The sequence below is a fragment of the Pleurodeles waltl genome, chromosome 4_2, assembly GCF_031143425.1.
Source record: "Pleurodeles waltl isolate 20211129_DDA chromosome 4_2, aPleWal1.hap1.20221129, whole genome shotgun sequence".
NCBI classification, from domain to species: domain Eukaryota; kingdom Metazoa; phylum Chordata; class Amphibia; order Caudata; family Salamandridae; genus Pleurodeles; species Pleurodeles waltl.
The window spans coordinates 888,600,457-888,617,327 of record NC_090443.1 but is presented as its reverse complement, the minus strand read 5'-3'; positions in this window follow the sequence as shown (position 1 = coordinate 888,617,327).

Here is a 16,871-nt window from a genome sequence, read left to right as displayed (position 1 = left end):
ACTTAACAAGTAACGGGCACTGCAACATACCCTCTGAGCTGTTTCATCTATCAGTGCAAAACTGCGCTTATTGTACATCACCTCGGATTTTTGTTTGAAAATCTCCCTCTCTATTAATACTTCTAAATGTGCGTGGTTGAGCTGTGCGTTTTACCTCCAGTGGTTTGGTGAAGGCCCTGCTTAATACACCCACTTGACTCGTCCTAAACGCCTTATTTGAGGGGTCACACAAAGAATGCGATAGTCTGTACTTCAGACAGGCCATCAGAACCTCTTAGTTCCAAAGCCTGCCTGCCTCGGCCCCCGGGACACCTGGTTCTCGGCACTACGAGCGCAGCTCCGGTGCAAACAGGGCACGTGATAAACGGATCACCAGAACAGGAACCTGGGTTGCGTCTGTTGCCACAGTAACAAAAGGGGGGCAGTTTCAACTCTAACGCTGTCCGGAATCAAACCTTAATTTCCCGGTGAATAATTTTAATGGCTCAGTCCCTAGTCCTATGTGGCTATTCTGAAGGCTTCCAAACTGGTCACTGGGCCCCGGAACGGGTTATGATCTCATGACTTATCTTGTAACCGCTGCAAAGTGCTCTGCTACCCACTTGGGATTCTTTTTGTTAAATAAAAGCAAAATAAAATAAACATTGTATAAAGCACGAACTAACAACTCTTATTTGCGGATGAACATCCCCCGAAGCAAACGTGGAAATGCCCTTTTCAATACCTCAGCAAGCCATCACTTGGCTCTTAGTTGTCACCATCTCACAGAACTGGGACCTTCGGGTCCACCAGTGTGACCATCTGATGGCAGGAAGGAGTACCTTCAGGGGCGGAGGTTAGATAAGCATTGCTTCATACTGCACTCACCCAGGCATAGGGAACGTGTGGCAGTAGTATATATATAGATTTGCTGGTAGCTCGCCTTGGATACTACCCGAATGATCTGCTAGCAACTGGAGACCAGCTTCACAGGTGTTGTGTAATTGTGCCAACTTTTGTTTTGGTGATTTGATTTTTCATAGTTTCTCTTTGACCAGCACCCCCATCACATCAACATTATCTTCTGCTTAGTAATCAGTTCAAGGAGTTTGGAATATTTTTATGTTCTTTTTATTGCTAGCTCACATTAATCACCAACATTCAAATAGAAGTGCATTATTGGTATGGTATATTTGCAAAAGACAACATCCGGTAGAAAAGTCATTAAAGTTTGTAACCAGTTTGTTCTGTACAGGAAGATGGTAGAAATTAAGCTACTGCTGCAGAAGTACCTTGGATGTTCTCTATCTAAAATAAAAATAAAAATCACCTTTTTCGGCACGGTCCTGCGCTGCTCTGCTCCTCTTCCATTCTGGTTGCACATGCACAGGCTCCCAGCCTGCCCTGCGGCCAATCCTGACGCTGCCCTGCTGGGAGCGCCCGCTGGGTGCTCCCAGGCAGACTGGGAGCCTGTGCAGGCTCTCGCCAGCCTAGAACGTATGTGTGTTTTAGAGACGGCCGGCCAAACATACATGCTTTTAAAAGAGACCAGGATTGGAGGAGACTAATTTAAGCTCACCAGGATTTAGGCTGAGATTTCGAACTGAGGTACTAGGAGTAGCAGTACTGGATTTACTCAGGACATAGCCAGATGAAGGCATTTCTTGAGGAGTTTCATTCTTATAGCTCTCTGCAGCACTTAACGGGGTTAACCATGATCTGTTGCTGGACTGAATGCCCACCGGAGGATTCAGAGGGGTAGGCATTAGAATGTTTTTCTTATTTTTGGAAAAATAGGTCACAGTCTTTTGTCATGTTTATTTTTGGTTCCTCTAAGATCGCACCATCCAGTGGGGTTCCCCCAGTCTCAACGCAATCTCCAATACTATTTAATTTTTGTGTGCAAGCCCTCAGGAGACGAATAAGATAATATGGTCTTAACATTTTTTTCTGTGCTGATGATACTTAGCTTTTGTTAAAATTCCAACAAGAGTCTATACATTCCATCAAAAGCTAAGGAGACTGCCTTCTGGGAACCCAGAACTAGATGACTTCTAATTCATTAAATCTGAATGTAGACAAGACATAGTTATTCATCGTTGGTGTGAGTCAGTTGTTGGACCCTGACCTGTGGCCACATCAACCAGGAGACATCCTCCGCCCAGGTATTACAGTAATAAATCTGGGACTTGTTTTCAACCAGCAGCTAACTTTCCTTCCCTCAAATACAGAAGGGCTGGGGAAAAAGAATATAGCCTCCTTCACTTTATTAAGAAAATACCTTCAGTTTCTGTCAAGAGGATCACTTTCAAGCTACTCACCCATGCACACAAGGCCACAACACCAGACCTGCCTACCTAAACAGCAGACTCCGCTTCTACACCCTCACCCGCCAGCTCCGCTCCTCAAACCTCACCCTGGCCACCGTCCCCCGCATCCAGCGAAAGACCTCCGGCGGCAGATCCTTCTCCTACCTCGCCGCCAAGACCTGGAACTCCCTCCCTACCAACCTACGTCAGACCCAAGACCTATTCGCATTCAGAAGACTCCTCAAAACCTGGCTCTTCGATCAGTAGCAGCATCCCTCCCCCAGCGCCTTGAAACCCTCACGGGTACGTAGTGCACTTTATAAATTCTATGATTGATTGATTCTGTGGAGAAGGTTGGTCAAGTGGTAGCTGCCCGAGTCCTTTCCGACATTGAGTATTGCAATGCCAGATATCTGAGCCTGCCTACGAATACTTTGGGAATGCTGCAGCACCTTCAAAATATGACGGTAAGAATTGTGACAGGACCAAAAAATGTGGTCATGTACCAACTGCCAGAGACAAACCAGGTTGGTTGCCAGTAAATAAAAGAATCACACTTGGCTGGTGTCAGTATGGGGAAGTGACTGCGTTGTGAGAAAATGTCTCAAGGACTTGAGAACACACAAGCCAAGAAATTAAGGAACACTATAAACACCTTCAATTCCACTAGCAGAAGACCATGATTTGCACTATTTTATTCGTTACCTAAAAGAAAGCCTGGGGGTTGCTGGACTACACGCCCCAACCCGACCCCACTGCACGGAAGGCCGCAGATACCATTTCTGCACCTGGAGGCGTTGCAAGGATGCTCCGTGTCCCGCAGCGCGGGATGTGCCCAGGCAAAGACCAGGCCCGTCTGCTCCCGGCCGTAGTCGCTCAAGGCTGGGCTGGGCCCGCTGCCTTTCGCCCGGAGCCACTATTGGTTTTTGCTGCATTCGTAGAGGGTGACCATTATCTGTACCAGTGCTTAACTTGTGCTTGTTGTTTCTGGTGCGGAGCACCGGCACTTATTTCTGAGGGCCGGCGCTTAGTTTTCTGCCTCAAGCATTTACTGCAAGCAAAATACATGTGGAAAAGACGGAGGAAGAGAAAAACAAAAAAGCGTCAGAAAGGGGAAAAGCAGGAAGCTGCAAGAGTGAGCTGAAGTGGCAGGGTTGGCTGTAAATGGATTGAATAGGCCCGAGGTGGCTTCGGTATTACGCTGCCTCAGTATTATGTGCTCGCATTTTTAATTGCAACATCCGCTTGTTTAAGAGGAGAGCTTTGATCTCTCCTCTTAATATGTGCATAGGTAAGGCTGACGGGCACCGGTGGGATTGGCCGTTACTCTTTGTACAACCACTACGATTGATAATGTGTTGGAACGGCTATGGGGATAATCTCAAAGGAAATTACGTTAAATGAGCACAGGCTTTCATTGGATTATTGCCCCAGTCGAGAGGCCTGTCTTGAAAATTCTTCTCCCAATGGCACTTTAATAAGTCCTCGTATCACATGATCCTCAGCCGGCCTACAGGTTCCCTCAGTTGCCCAGGATCTGGCCAGTGATGGTGTATCAGAGGCCCCAGTTTCGCAAAGCTCCATCAGTAGTCTGAGCCAGTTGTGAAAATGAAAAACACTACCAACGGGGACAAAAAATAGTGCTAAGCGACAGGGGCAGCTTTCTTCTTGGCGCCTCAAACAGTTTCAAACCCAACTAATGCAGTCCTCTAACCCTTTGAATAAGGATATGTTTGATTATGTTACTGTGTGTAGGACATTTTGTGTCATTTTAGAGGAAAAACTGGAACAGATTAAGGAACAATTAAGATGTGTTGAAAGTAGTATGACGGACATCCTTATTAAGATGTCTGCCCTTGAGAGCACCGTGAGCGCATCATTAGCTAGACATAATACAATATTAGTAATAGGGCAGACACTATAAGCCAAACTGTTGCAAGCAACAGAGCCACGTCTTTTAAGGTCCCAAGGAGTTACCTAAGGATATGGGAACTAGATCAGCCCCACCTGGGACAGAGGCTGATCCTTCTAGTTTGTGCCGTAAAGACAAGCGGATTTCTGGAACATTGGGGGCCAGTACCCCTGAACAAGCTCATTCTGGAATTCGTTTTAAACCACGTAAAGATAGATTGGAAGTAATCCTTGCATCTTGTCCCCATGTCTTGGTTTTGGCAGGAGTTCCCCCTCTCAAGGAATCACAAACAGAATCATGGGTGGAGCTACATAATAAAAGTGCAGATTGGCTTATCAAGCACAAACGTTTTAATCCAACGAGCATAAATGAGATAATAATGGTACAAAGATTGGGGAGGGTGGGTCGCTCAAAGAAAGATATAGCTAGATATATTAGGGTATTTTTTACAAACCTAAAGCATTGGGAGCTCCTTGAGTTCACAAAATTACTTCACCCCCAGGCCGCAGCTTGCACTTAGTAATAGGTTCTCTGCCCTAAGTAATCTCGATGGGTTAGACTGACTGGGGACTAGTCTTGTTGGCAGGAAAGAACCTATATCAGAATCATTGGCTAAACTGCCCCATTGTGATTTCTCTTTTACCCTCTGGTAATATTGAGCTGGAATGTGGCAGGTTTTAAGATTACAATACCCGAATGGTTAATCTTTATAAGTCAATATGACATATTAATGCTTCAAGAACCTGGGTAACATAGGAACTATTAATTGATGGGTTTGAATGGTTTGCATCCCAGCAACTCCTTCCCGGGGAGGGCGAGCCTCAGGCGGCCTGGCCATTTGGGTGAACCTTTTTGCTGAGGTTAGTTCAAAGGTAATTGAGACTCAATGACAACTTTCAGGTTGTGAAATATTAGAGGGGACCAATTTTGTACCTAATTAATTTTTATGATAATGATTTAATAGTAGTCTGAACATCAAATTCACAATTTTATTTGACTATATTTCATCTTTACAGAGTAATGTTGGTACCAAAGGACAATTGGCGACTTTTGCTTAGCAGGATATTTTAAAGCTAGACTTTGCACACATGTTAATCCCATGAATACTCTCACGATTGTCACAGCAAACAATCAAGTAAACCCCCTGAATGGCACTGATACCAGAGGTGTGGAACTGATATCTGGCTTCCCAAGATTTAAACAACATAATGGATGTTGCCATCTACAGCAACCTCTCACACTGACCTTTAGGGGTAGGGGCTGCTCCTGTATAATAGATTTTTTATTTTTATCATCTAATTTGTTGGATTTATTGTTGCATAATAAGGTAGTCCCATCCAATTTTGGGGATTATAACCGCATTGAGGTGGCACTCATATTGTTATCCATGCCTAAATCCAGAATGGAGATCTGGAACAAGATACATCCAATGAACCACTGATGGCTTACACTCAGTTTGGGGAGCAGTAGAACCCAGCCAACTCTTTCATAGAATCATCACAGAGAATCCAAATCTGTTTAAGGCTTGTTTAGCTGAGACCAATACTGACTGTGAAGTGGTAGGGGCCTTTACTCAGCTTTGTTTGAACATCAGGAAAAAGCTATTGTGCCCATTATGCATGTTAGCTATCAAGCCTAGCTGGCCTAATTAGGAATCCTTAGAGGCTAATCATCAATTACGTAGGGCATTTACAGCCAACCATAGGGACCCCTTAGAGGTGGCACTCCAACATAAGGCATATAAAGAGGAAGAGGGAAGTGCTACAACTTCAATGGGAACATCTGGTTTTATTTGCAGCCAAGAAGAACAGTAAATTGTTCTGGGAGGCTGTTTCAGACATGAAGCATATGAGTCAAGTTGCAAACCCAATTTATTGTCATATTTCCAGTGGGGAATGGGAGGCACATTTCACAAGAACCTATGCCGCAACCCAAGTATCAAGTGACTTCACTGTGAGGCCTAATTTTACGTACATACAGGTATGTTTGAACGAGGTAGCAGATACTATAGCCCAGAGTGTCAGAGGTAAGGGTCCTGGGCCTGATGGCATCCCAATTGATCTTATAAAGTACAGTCCTGATTTTTGGGCACCACTATTGGTGAATGTTTTTAACGGTCTTGTCCTCTGTCCACTACCTCATTTGTGTAAAACTTCCATCATAGTATCTATTAAAAAGGGCGATCGTTCACAGCCAGCTAGCTATTGTAGGAGGCTGGCCTGGTGTGTGGTGGATACCTAAGGTACATACACCAGGTTCAGGTATCCCCTCTTCGTGAAGTGTAGGCAGTGTCTAGAAGCCAGGCTCTCTAGAGGTAGCTGTGGATGAGCAGCCAAGGCATATCTAGGAGACATGCAAAGCTCATGCAAAACCACTGTAGTCACACAGCACTTACACACATGAAAGAAAACACTCAGTTGTACAAAAATAAAGGCACTTTATTTTTGGAACACAATACCACAAAACAGTAGAAGGGCAACCCTCCAATAGGAGGTAAGAAAGAAACTAAATATATACACTAGTAAACAGTAATAGCCATAGAAAAGGTTAGAAAACAGTGCAAATAGCAATAACCAATAGTGACCCTAGGGGGAGCCCAAACCATATACTAAAAAAAATGTAATGCAAACACAGGACCCCCACCTAGGTAAGTTGAATGTGTAGAGGGGAGCTGGGAGTACTAGAAAACCACAGAGGTGTAAGTAACAGAGTGCCCCCCAGTGACCAGGAAAGCAGGAGTAAATCACTGGAATTTGCCCAAACCACCCAAAATGAGGAAAACAAAGAAAAGAAGACACCCAGACAAGCCAGCAAGAAGCCAGCAGTGCATTCCTAGAGAAGAGGACCTGTGGAGAGAGGAGACCAAGTCCAAAAGTCACAGTGAAGTCCAGGAGGAGTAGGAGCTACTACCACCCAGCTGTACTTGCAGGAGTTGGTTGACGGTGAAGAACAGGTCAGCACTGCAGCCCTGGAGTCGGAAAAGAGTTCCTGATGGATGCAGAAGATGTCCCACGCTAGAGTGAAGATTGGGTGTCAGTGCAGGAATTCTACAAGCAAGCCTTGGCAAAGGCAAACTCGCAGTTAGTGGAAAAGTGGTGCTGCTGATGACCAGCAAGGCCCAGGAGGACTCAACCCAGGATGGGGAGTCACAGAGAACCCTCAAAAACACAGAAGATCCACAGAAGCGGAGACAGCACCCACAGGAGTCCCACAGGACGGGTACACAGAAGTTGCAGAAGTAGCCCATGCAGCACTACAGAAAGGGATCCCATGCTGCAGGAGAACCATGCAGAGGCCTGTGCATCACAGGAAGGAGTGCTGGGGCCTGGAGCTACACATTGCCTGAAGATACCTTGGAGGAGATACAAACAAACCTTGGCAGCTGCAAGACACGATTTGCATGGGGGTACTGTCCTGCGTGGGAAGGAAAGGGTTTACCTCCACCAAAGTTGGACAGCTGGCAGTTCTGGAGGCCAAAAGTCTACGAGAAGGTTACAGAGGAATCCTGCTGGAATCTTGCAAGGAGGACCCACCCAAAAGAGAGACCCTAAATAGCCCTCAAAGAGGGGGAGGTTGGTCACCTAGCCAGGTAAGCACCTGCCTGGCCACTCAGATGCTCCCAGAGTTCCCTGCCAACCTTGAAAACAAGATGGCAGAATCCAGGGCCCCCTCTGGAGAAGCTCTGAGCACCACCCCAGGGGTGGTGATGGACAGGGGAATGATCACTCCCCTTTCCATTGTCCAGTTTCCAAATGCGCTCTTCAAAACATACTAGTGGCTTGGGGAGGCTACCCCTCCCAAGCCAGTCACACCTATTCCAAAGGGAGAGGCTGTTAACTCCTCTCACAAAGGAAATCCTTTGTTCTGCCTTCCTGGGCTTGATCAGCTGAGCCCCCACAGTGCATGGAGTCATACTTCTAATAACTGCTGCAGCCTATAGGGATGCCCTAGGTACCATATACTAGAAACTTACATGGGGGTAACAGTATGCCAAATGTGGGAGGAAAAAGGTACAGTTACCAACATTCACAGGCGAGAGCATAACCACTGGGTTCCCGGTTAGCAGGATCCCAGTGGACACAGTCAAACACACTGACAACAGGCAGAAAATGGGGTTAACCATGCCAAGAAAGAGGGCACTTTCCTACAGCTATAGACCCATCTTTTTAATTGACTCAGTAAAGATTCTCAGAAGGGTCTTGCACAACAGGATTAGAGAGTCGGCAGAGGAAAAGTCAATTTTGCACCCTTGCCACTATGATTTTAGGAACCATGTTGGAACTATAGAGCAATGTCTAAACCTATGCCATTATCTAACGATCTCCCTTGTATTTAGCTTTCATGGATTTGACCTCAGCATTTGATTGCGTTAATCACTCAAAGCTGAAGTCAAACCTTGTATATGGGATGAAGCACTAGGGCACTTTCTAGCATATTTACACATGGGTATGAAGGACAGAGTAAGAATATTCTCAGACGGTGAGGTAACAAAAGATAAAGGAGTTTTTTGTGGAGTGAGACAAGGATGTGTATAAGCTTTTTTTTTTTTTAAATTTATTTTATATATTAACAATTTCTATCCTTTTTTAACGGATATAACATCAGATGTCCCAATTATTCAAGGCTCCACGTTGCCTTCACTCCTGTATGCACATGGCGCTGTATTAATGGCTCGTACACCAGGAGCCTTGCGTCTCCTAGTCCATAGTTATGTGGATTTTATGGGTGTTCTAGATTTGCAGACTTAGGCCCAGAGTTATACTTTTTGATGCAAAACTGCGCTAATGCAGTTTTGCGTCAAAAAGATTAGTGCTGACTAGGGCCATTATTTAATGCCACCCGGATGTCACATTTATACTATGATGCTGGGTGGCGCTAAAAATAGTTTAGAGTCATTTTTTTATGTTAACCATTGTGCCTTGTCGTAAGGCAAAATAACGTTAACGCAGGAAAAATGACTCTATCCCGATTAACGACACGTAAATGTTGCAAAACAGAAATGCACCATTTTTGCCTGCATTAGCGTCAAATACAGACGCTACCGGAGAAGACAGTGTAAAGGAGAGGCAAAATGGAGCCAGGAGAGACCCCAGGATGACCTCAATCAACCATGAACCACCCGGTTGATCTCTCAGCGTGATAGCAGCGAGCCATCCTCCGGAACCCAGATTCCACTGCCAAGATGTGTCGGTAGCAGACTGCCCTCTTCTGGAATGCTCGCAGTTCTTCATTGCTCATGTTGGCAGCTGTTAAATTGAGACAGGCAACCATCAGTGTCATCATTGTATGGAGTATGCACAGACTATTGGCTTACACTCTACATCTAATTACATATATGCACTCCAACTCACATTCCGGAAAAGACCATGGCCCTGATAAATGCAACAACAACGCTGCCTTAGATTCATTTAATTGACACCAAAGTGACGCACAACAAGATTAGGAACCAAACCAAATGAGGTGTGCATTTCTTTTGTGCAAAATGTAATGATGCAAAAGCAACAAACTTTACATAGATCAGGCCCGAATTTCCTCTTCATCTGTGTCTTTTAATCATACATCACCAGTAACTTCAACATGTTAATGGGAGGATGGGGGATGCAGTTGGTAACCATAAGGGGTCAATGCTGATAGGTACACATGGAAGCCTGATCAATATGACTGTCACCTACATTGTGAGCATCACATCTACCTACAAATTTGGTATTCCTCTCCCCCTGTGCCTAAGGGGGATGGACCATATGTTAGAAAGGCTGCCAACTAGGAAGCTGGTATCCATAGGTCTATCACATCTACATTCATGTGTCCAGGTGTAAACACCCATCAATACCTGATCTGCCAATACTATTCCTTACACATATGTTTCCATGCCAGCACGCGTTTGTCCTTGGCCTGCATGCACACCTATTACATTCCATATAAGTGTTAAGTACATGGAGTGCAACATACGGAGTGCCATACTGGGGGACAATTGCCAGCCCAGTCCTCCATATTCACGACAATACATGGATGCACCAAATGTGGTTTAAAATGGTGCACCCCTGTGTTGTGAGAATAATGGAGTGCCCCACTGCCAATATTCTCACAGCGTTGCACTTCTTAGTCACATATAGCCCTACATGTGACTTGTCATCACCTTTTTTACACGATGCTGCCCATTGAGCACCATAAGCCTCACCAGATATGACCCTCTGGTGGTGCATGGGGAACCTTTCAATGGGACACAATGTCACCATCCAGCCTACTTTGATATCTGATCATTTGACAGCTTATCACATCTACCATTGTGTGCAACACACATGACTCACTCACACCAAACCTTGGATAACTTCACAGGGCACACGTTATCACCCTTACTGGATACATCTGAGACCTCAAATCGCGCGACTTTGTTGATTGTGTAGGGGGCGGGTCCACCTGTAAGATATGAATGGAAAATCATGCTTAGGGTCATACCACTGTCACTACTAGTTGACAACAAATTACAGTGTGTACTATTTTAGAGGAGTGAGCTAGTTATCCTAGTGTAAAACAGTGCAACAAACATACCACTACAAACACACAATGACACAGACACTCAGGTGAGTGAGAGCCACACATCTGCACACTTACACTGGGTCTGAGACTCATGTAGTACTACACCGTGCAACAACCATATGTGGGCAATCTATAGAAGATGGAACTCCATCCAACATCATCAGCAGGTAGTGGGCTGCCAGCCACACAAAGCCCCCCAACTCTTCCTCCTGGTCAACCTCCCCCTACCAGACATATTATAACTGAAATGGTTGACCGCAACTACTTTGAAAAAAAATGAAATGAAAATAAATGGAAAGTTAAGCCCAATAACTAATCCCAACTATCCCAACTTAGCAACTATCCCAGACAGACACCCCACAGTACAAATACAAATATACACCAAAAACACACAAATTTACAAACACTGAGACAAAATACAGACAATAATTAACAAAACACAGCAGGAGGGACACCACAAGATACAATACTCAAGGAAATCACAACCGCCAACTCCAAAACACAACAACACAGTCAAAAGAGTTACAGACTGTAAAGAGAAAGTGAAAGTACACCCACTGTACCATGCTTGTAAACAGGATTTCCTATTACATTACTTCCTGTCTCCGTGCGTCACGTTTTCTGTTTTGCGTGTATTTATATGCTGCATTTGAGGTTTCCGTGTGTATTTTAGACACATGACGGACAGGCGTCATTTTTATTGACGCATTAGCGTTATGCATCGAATTCACTGAAAATCAGTATTGAGAAGAGTGCGAAGGTGGAATTCACTCTAAGGGCCCATGTGTCATATACTTTGCATTTGCAGATGTTTTAGATGCATTTGTGTAAATTTTTTTAACTCAATTACTGATTGTGCATTTTTGTTCCATTGTCTTTAGAGGCACCCTGTATCAACAGACAGATGACATGGGCTGTGCTGCCGTGTGACATATTGTGTATGGCCACAGGTGGTATTGCATTCAACAATGGAATGAGGGTGTCATTGGTCTGTTACACCAATGTTCGTGTTACAGAGTCAACAGCATGCAAATAGTTGCACATTGTGCATATGTATGCATGTGTGACAACAGTGTATCCTCATGTATATGGCAGTCAGTACAATGCAATAGTTCTGGTTTGTGATTGTGAATTGTGTTTTCGGATGTGATGTGTGATGTTGTCAGTCAGAGCATAATATTTAAGAAGACATTAACAGCTCAGGCATTGTTGATGATGGCTGAACCAATGCTTCCTAGGAAATGTCACCCAATACCTGTCTCCGTATGTAGATTTGGAGTTTATGGTGACTTGTGTGTGGCCTACACATATGTCTGACATGGGTAAATCTTTGGTACATACAGTGTATGGCACACTCTGCCTACATTCCACCCAGATTATGTTTTGTCCACAAATGTTTGATTCATCTCATTACATTTAGCAATGGTTGTTGTATTTGTGTGATGGACCTGCAGCCCTAGCTGCATATGTTCTCATCCATACTGAACATGCTCCCTGAGGTTTGACTCACAATCCTATGATATATGTAGTGGAGATTGAAAAGACCAAACCCGGATTACTGGTATAAGTGAAGTGTTTATTTACAAAATTGATAAGGTGATTTAAGTGGTGCTTAAGTGAAAAGGTTTTCAGCTATGTGCTGTCTGCGGCATATCCCAGCAGCTGTGTTGTGCTGTTTTCCCTCCATTTCTACACCACCATCCTCCTCCTCAGGCAGGTCATCAACCTGGTCATACACGGGGACGTTCATCTGCACACATGTTGTGCAGGATGGCACATGTCATGATGATTTTGAAGACAATGTGTGGGGCATATAGGGTGGTGTTTGATGTTGGCACTGCCTCAGGTTTTAGGAGACACCTACATCTGAGTCACCACTATCATGCTATGTATCTTGTGGTGACAGACCTGCAGCAATTCACATTGCAAGCCCCTTCCACGCGAATTGCTGCATGGGAGGGTGGTCGATTTCCAATGTGATTTCGTGTCAAATAAGAGTGGTTCATCTGCAAACTTGTACATACAGTGCAGGCCATGACAATGGCACTGGGGGCTCTTACATAAATCCCTTAGTGATCCTGAGTCGCAGCATGTAGGAAGTTGGCTCTGTATATACTATTTCAAAGTAAGAAATAGTGTGCACAGAGTCCAAGGGTTCCCCTTAGAGGTAAGATAGTGGCAAAAGTAGATAATTCTAATGCTCTATTTTGTGGATGTGTGGTCGAGCAGTAGGCTTATCAGAGGGTAGTGTTAAGCATTTGTTGTACACACACAAGCAATAAATGAGGAACACACACTCAAAGACTTACTCCAGGCTAATAGGTTTTTATATTGAAAAATATATTTTCTTAGTTTATTTTAAGAACCACAGGATCAAGATTTGCAATAAACACTTCAAATGCAAGGTATTTCACTTAGATACTTTAGGAACTTAGAATAAAAACAATATCGTGTACAGTCTTTGTAACAATGGCAATACGCTATTTTCAAAGTGGACACTGCAAAAATCAACAGTTCCTGGGGGAGGTAAGTAAAGGTTAGATTAGGAGGTAAGTAAAACACTTACAAGTCTCAGTTCTGGGGCATAGGCAGGCCACTGTTGGGGGTTCCAGGCAACCCAAAGTTACCACACCACCAGCTCAGGGCCGGTCAGGTGCAGAGGTCAAGGAGGTGCCCAAAACACATAGACGTCTATGGAGAACAGGGGTGCTCTGGATCCAGTCTGCCAGCAGGTAAGTACCTAAGTCCTCGGGGGGGCAGACCAGGGGGGTTTTGTAGAGCACTGGGGGGGACACAAGTAGGCTTGCAAAACACCCTCAGTGGCACAGGGGCGGCCGGGTGCAGTGTGCAAAGCAGGCGTCTGGTTTCAGGTAGGAATCAATGGAGGGACCCGGGGGGTCACTCTAGCGGTGCAGGCAGGCACGGGGGGGCTTCTTGGGACAGCCACCACCTGGGCAAGGCAGAGGGTCGCCTGGGGGTCACTCCTACGCTGAGGTTCGGTTCCTTCAGGTCCTGGGGGCTGCGGGTGCAGTGCTGGTTCCAGGCGTCAGGTCCCTTGTTACAGGCAGTCGCGGTCAGGGGGAGCCTCTGGATTCTCTCTGCATGCGTCGCTGTGGGGGTTCGGGGGTTGGTCGTCTCTGGTTACCCACGGCACGCAATCGCCGGGGAGTCCTCCCTGAGGTGTTTGTTCTCTGGATCTCGAGCCGGGGGCGTCGGGTGCAGAGTGTGAAGTCTCACGCATCCGGCGGGAAACGTGCAGTCTTTGAAAGTTGCTTCTTTGTTGCAAAGAAGTAGCTGGTTTTGAACAGGGCTGCTGTTCACTGGAGTTTTTGGGTCCTTTAGTCCAGGGCAGTCCTCTGAGGCTTCAGAGGTCGCTGGTCCCTGTCGGATGCGTCGCTGGAACAGGTTTTCGAAGTTGGAGACAGGCCGGTAGGGCTGGGGCAAAAGCAGTTGTCGTCTTCCTCCTTCTCTACAGGCTTGTAGGTCAGCAGTCTTTCTTGTTTCTTCAGGTTGCAGGAATCTGATTTCCCCTCAATACTCAATTTAGGGGGGGGGTTAGGTCTGGGGGGCAGTAGCCAATGGCTACTGTCCTTGAGGGTGGATACACCCTCCTTGTGCCTCCTCCCTGAGGAGAGGAGGGCACATCCCTATTCCTATTGGAGGAATCCTCCAAAATCAAAATGGAGGATTCCTAAAGGCAGGGGTCACCTCAACTCAGGACACCTTAGGGGCCGTCCTGACTGGTGGGTGATTCCTTCTTGTTTTTCTCATTATCTCCCCTGGACTTGCAGCCTGTGTCCAGGGGGCGGGCATCTCCACTAGCTGGAGTGCCCTGGGGCATTGTAACACAAAGCCTGAGCCTTTGAGGCTCACTGCCTGGTGTTACAGTTCCTGCAGGGTGGAGGTGTGAAGCACCTCCACCCAGAGCAGGCTTTGTTTCTGTCCTCAGAGGGCACAAAGGCCCTCACCCCAGGGGGTCAGAAACTCGTCTCTCAGCAGCAGGCTGACACAGACCAGTCAGTCCTGTACTGAAGGATCGGGTAAAATTCAGGGGGGGATCTCTAAGATGCCTTCTGTGTGCATTTTTTTATAAATCCAACATTGGCATCAATGTGGGTTTATTATTCTGAGAAGTTTGATACCAAACTTCCCAGTATTCAGTGTAGCCATTATGGAACTGTGGAGTTAATTTTTGACAAACTCCCAGACCATATACTTAATATGGCCACACTGTACTTACAATGTCTAAGAATGGACTTGAACACTGTAGGGGCATATTGATCATGCAGCTATGCCCTCACCTGTGGTATAGTGCACCCTGCCTTAGGGCTGTAAGGCCTGCTAGAGGGGTGACTTACCTATGTCACAGGCAGCATTTTGTGTGCATGGCATCCTGAGGGGGATGCCATGTCGACTTTGCCTTTTTCCTCCCCACCAACACGCACAATCTACAATGGCAGTGTGCATGTGTTAGGTGAGGCGTCCTTTAGGGTGGCACAACATATGCTGCAGCCTTTATGGACCTTCCCTGGTCACAGGGCCCTTGGTACCACTGGTACCTTTTACAAGGGACTTATCTGTGTGCCAGGGGTGTGCCAATTGGTGAGACAATGGTACATTTTTAGTGAAAGAACACTGGTGTTGGGGCCTGGTTAGCAGGGTTCCAGCACACTTCTCAGTCAAGTCAGCATCAATATCAGGCAAAAAATGGGGGGTAACTGCAACAGGGAGCCATTTTCCTACACAAGCCCACCCCTCTGCCCACAGGCTAGGAGACTCAGCCAAAGCTGGGAGAGTCTTCCTAATCTGTCAGGCGAGGAAGAGTGGGAAATAGGCTGCTTTGTTGCAGGGCTTACTCTGCCTTACATCCTCCTGTTCAGGTCATTCCCTCTGGGGAACTGACCCACCTCCACAGTGATAGGACCTCGTCTGAATTGCCTCTTGTCTGTGTCTTTGATATCTTCACCCATTCTCTCTATTTTGGAGTTAGAGGTATCCACCTCTGCTAATCTCATTTTAGCAAGGGTCACCCCTAGCTTACCCAAAGAGGTTACCCATAGCTGGAGTAACCCCACCATGACCAACAGGGTCAGGGGGCCTAACTTGCTATTTGGCATGGGGTCAGACCACCATGCCAAGGATAGTGCAGCCATAAAGGCTAACACCCAGCAGAGGCCACTGACAGCTGTCAATGCCCAGAACCACACCTTTATCTCTTCACCTACAAGGGAAGGAGCATGGGGCCCGATGTAGCAAACTGTTTGCGACTCGCAAACGGCGAAAATCGCAGTTTGCGACTCGCAAATCCGTGTTTGCTATGCGGAAATGCATTTTGGGAGTCGGAACCGACTCGCAAAATGCATTTCCGAGTCGCAAATAGGAAGGGGTGTTCCCTTCCTATTTGCGAGTCGCAGTGGTATGCAATTCCATTTGCGACCGCATATGCGGTCGCAAATGGAGTCGCAGTTACCATCCACTTGAAGTGGATGGTAACCCACTCGCAAACAGGAAGGGGTCCCCAAGGGACCCCTTCCCCTTTGTGACTGGACCCCCAAAAAATTTTTCAGAGAAGGCAGTGGTCCAAGGGACCACTACCTGCCCTGAAAAAATCCGAAACTAAAGGTTGCGTTTTTTTTTCTAAGTGCAGCTCGTTTTCCTTTAAGGAAAACGGGCTACACTTGGAAAAAAAAAAACTGCTTTATTTAAAAGCAGTCACGGACATGGAGGTCTGCTGTTCCCAGCAGGCCTCCATCCCCGTGAGTGCCCAGAGTCGCTGTGGGGGCGCAAATTGCGACCCACCTCATTAGTATAAATGAGGTGGGTCTTTGCGACTCGCAGAAGGTGTCTAGCAATTTGCTAGTTTCCTACATCTGGCCCTAAGTTACATGCTTCTTTGGGTTCAGGGTTCCTGTCTGCTGTGTTAGAGTGAGGGGTTACTACATCATGTAGTAAACACCCTTATTCCACTCTTTCTTCTGTTAATTGAGGAGCCACCCACTCAGGTTTAACAGTTGCTTGACTGGCCAGGACTTCTTGTGGGTCAGGTTGGACCTTACCAGTGCCACCTTTGGAGCTCTCCCCTACTAGAGCAGAATCTACTTGGCTTGCTGGAGCCTTGGCTAAAGGTTGTCCAC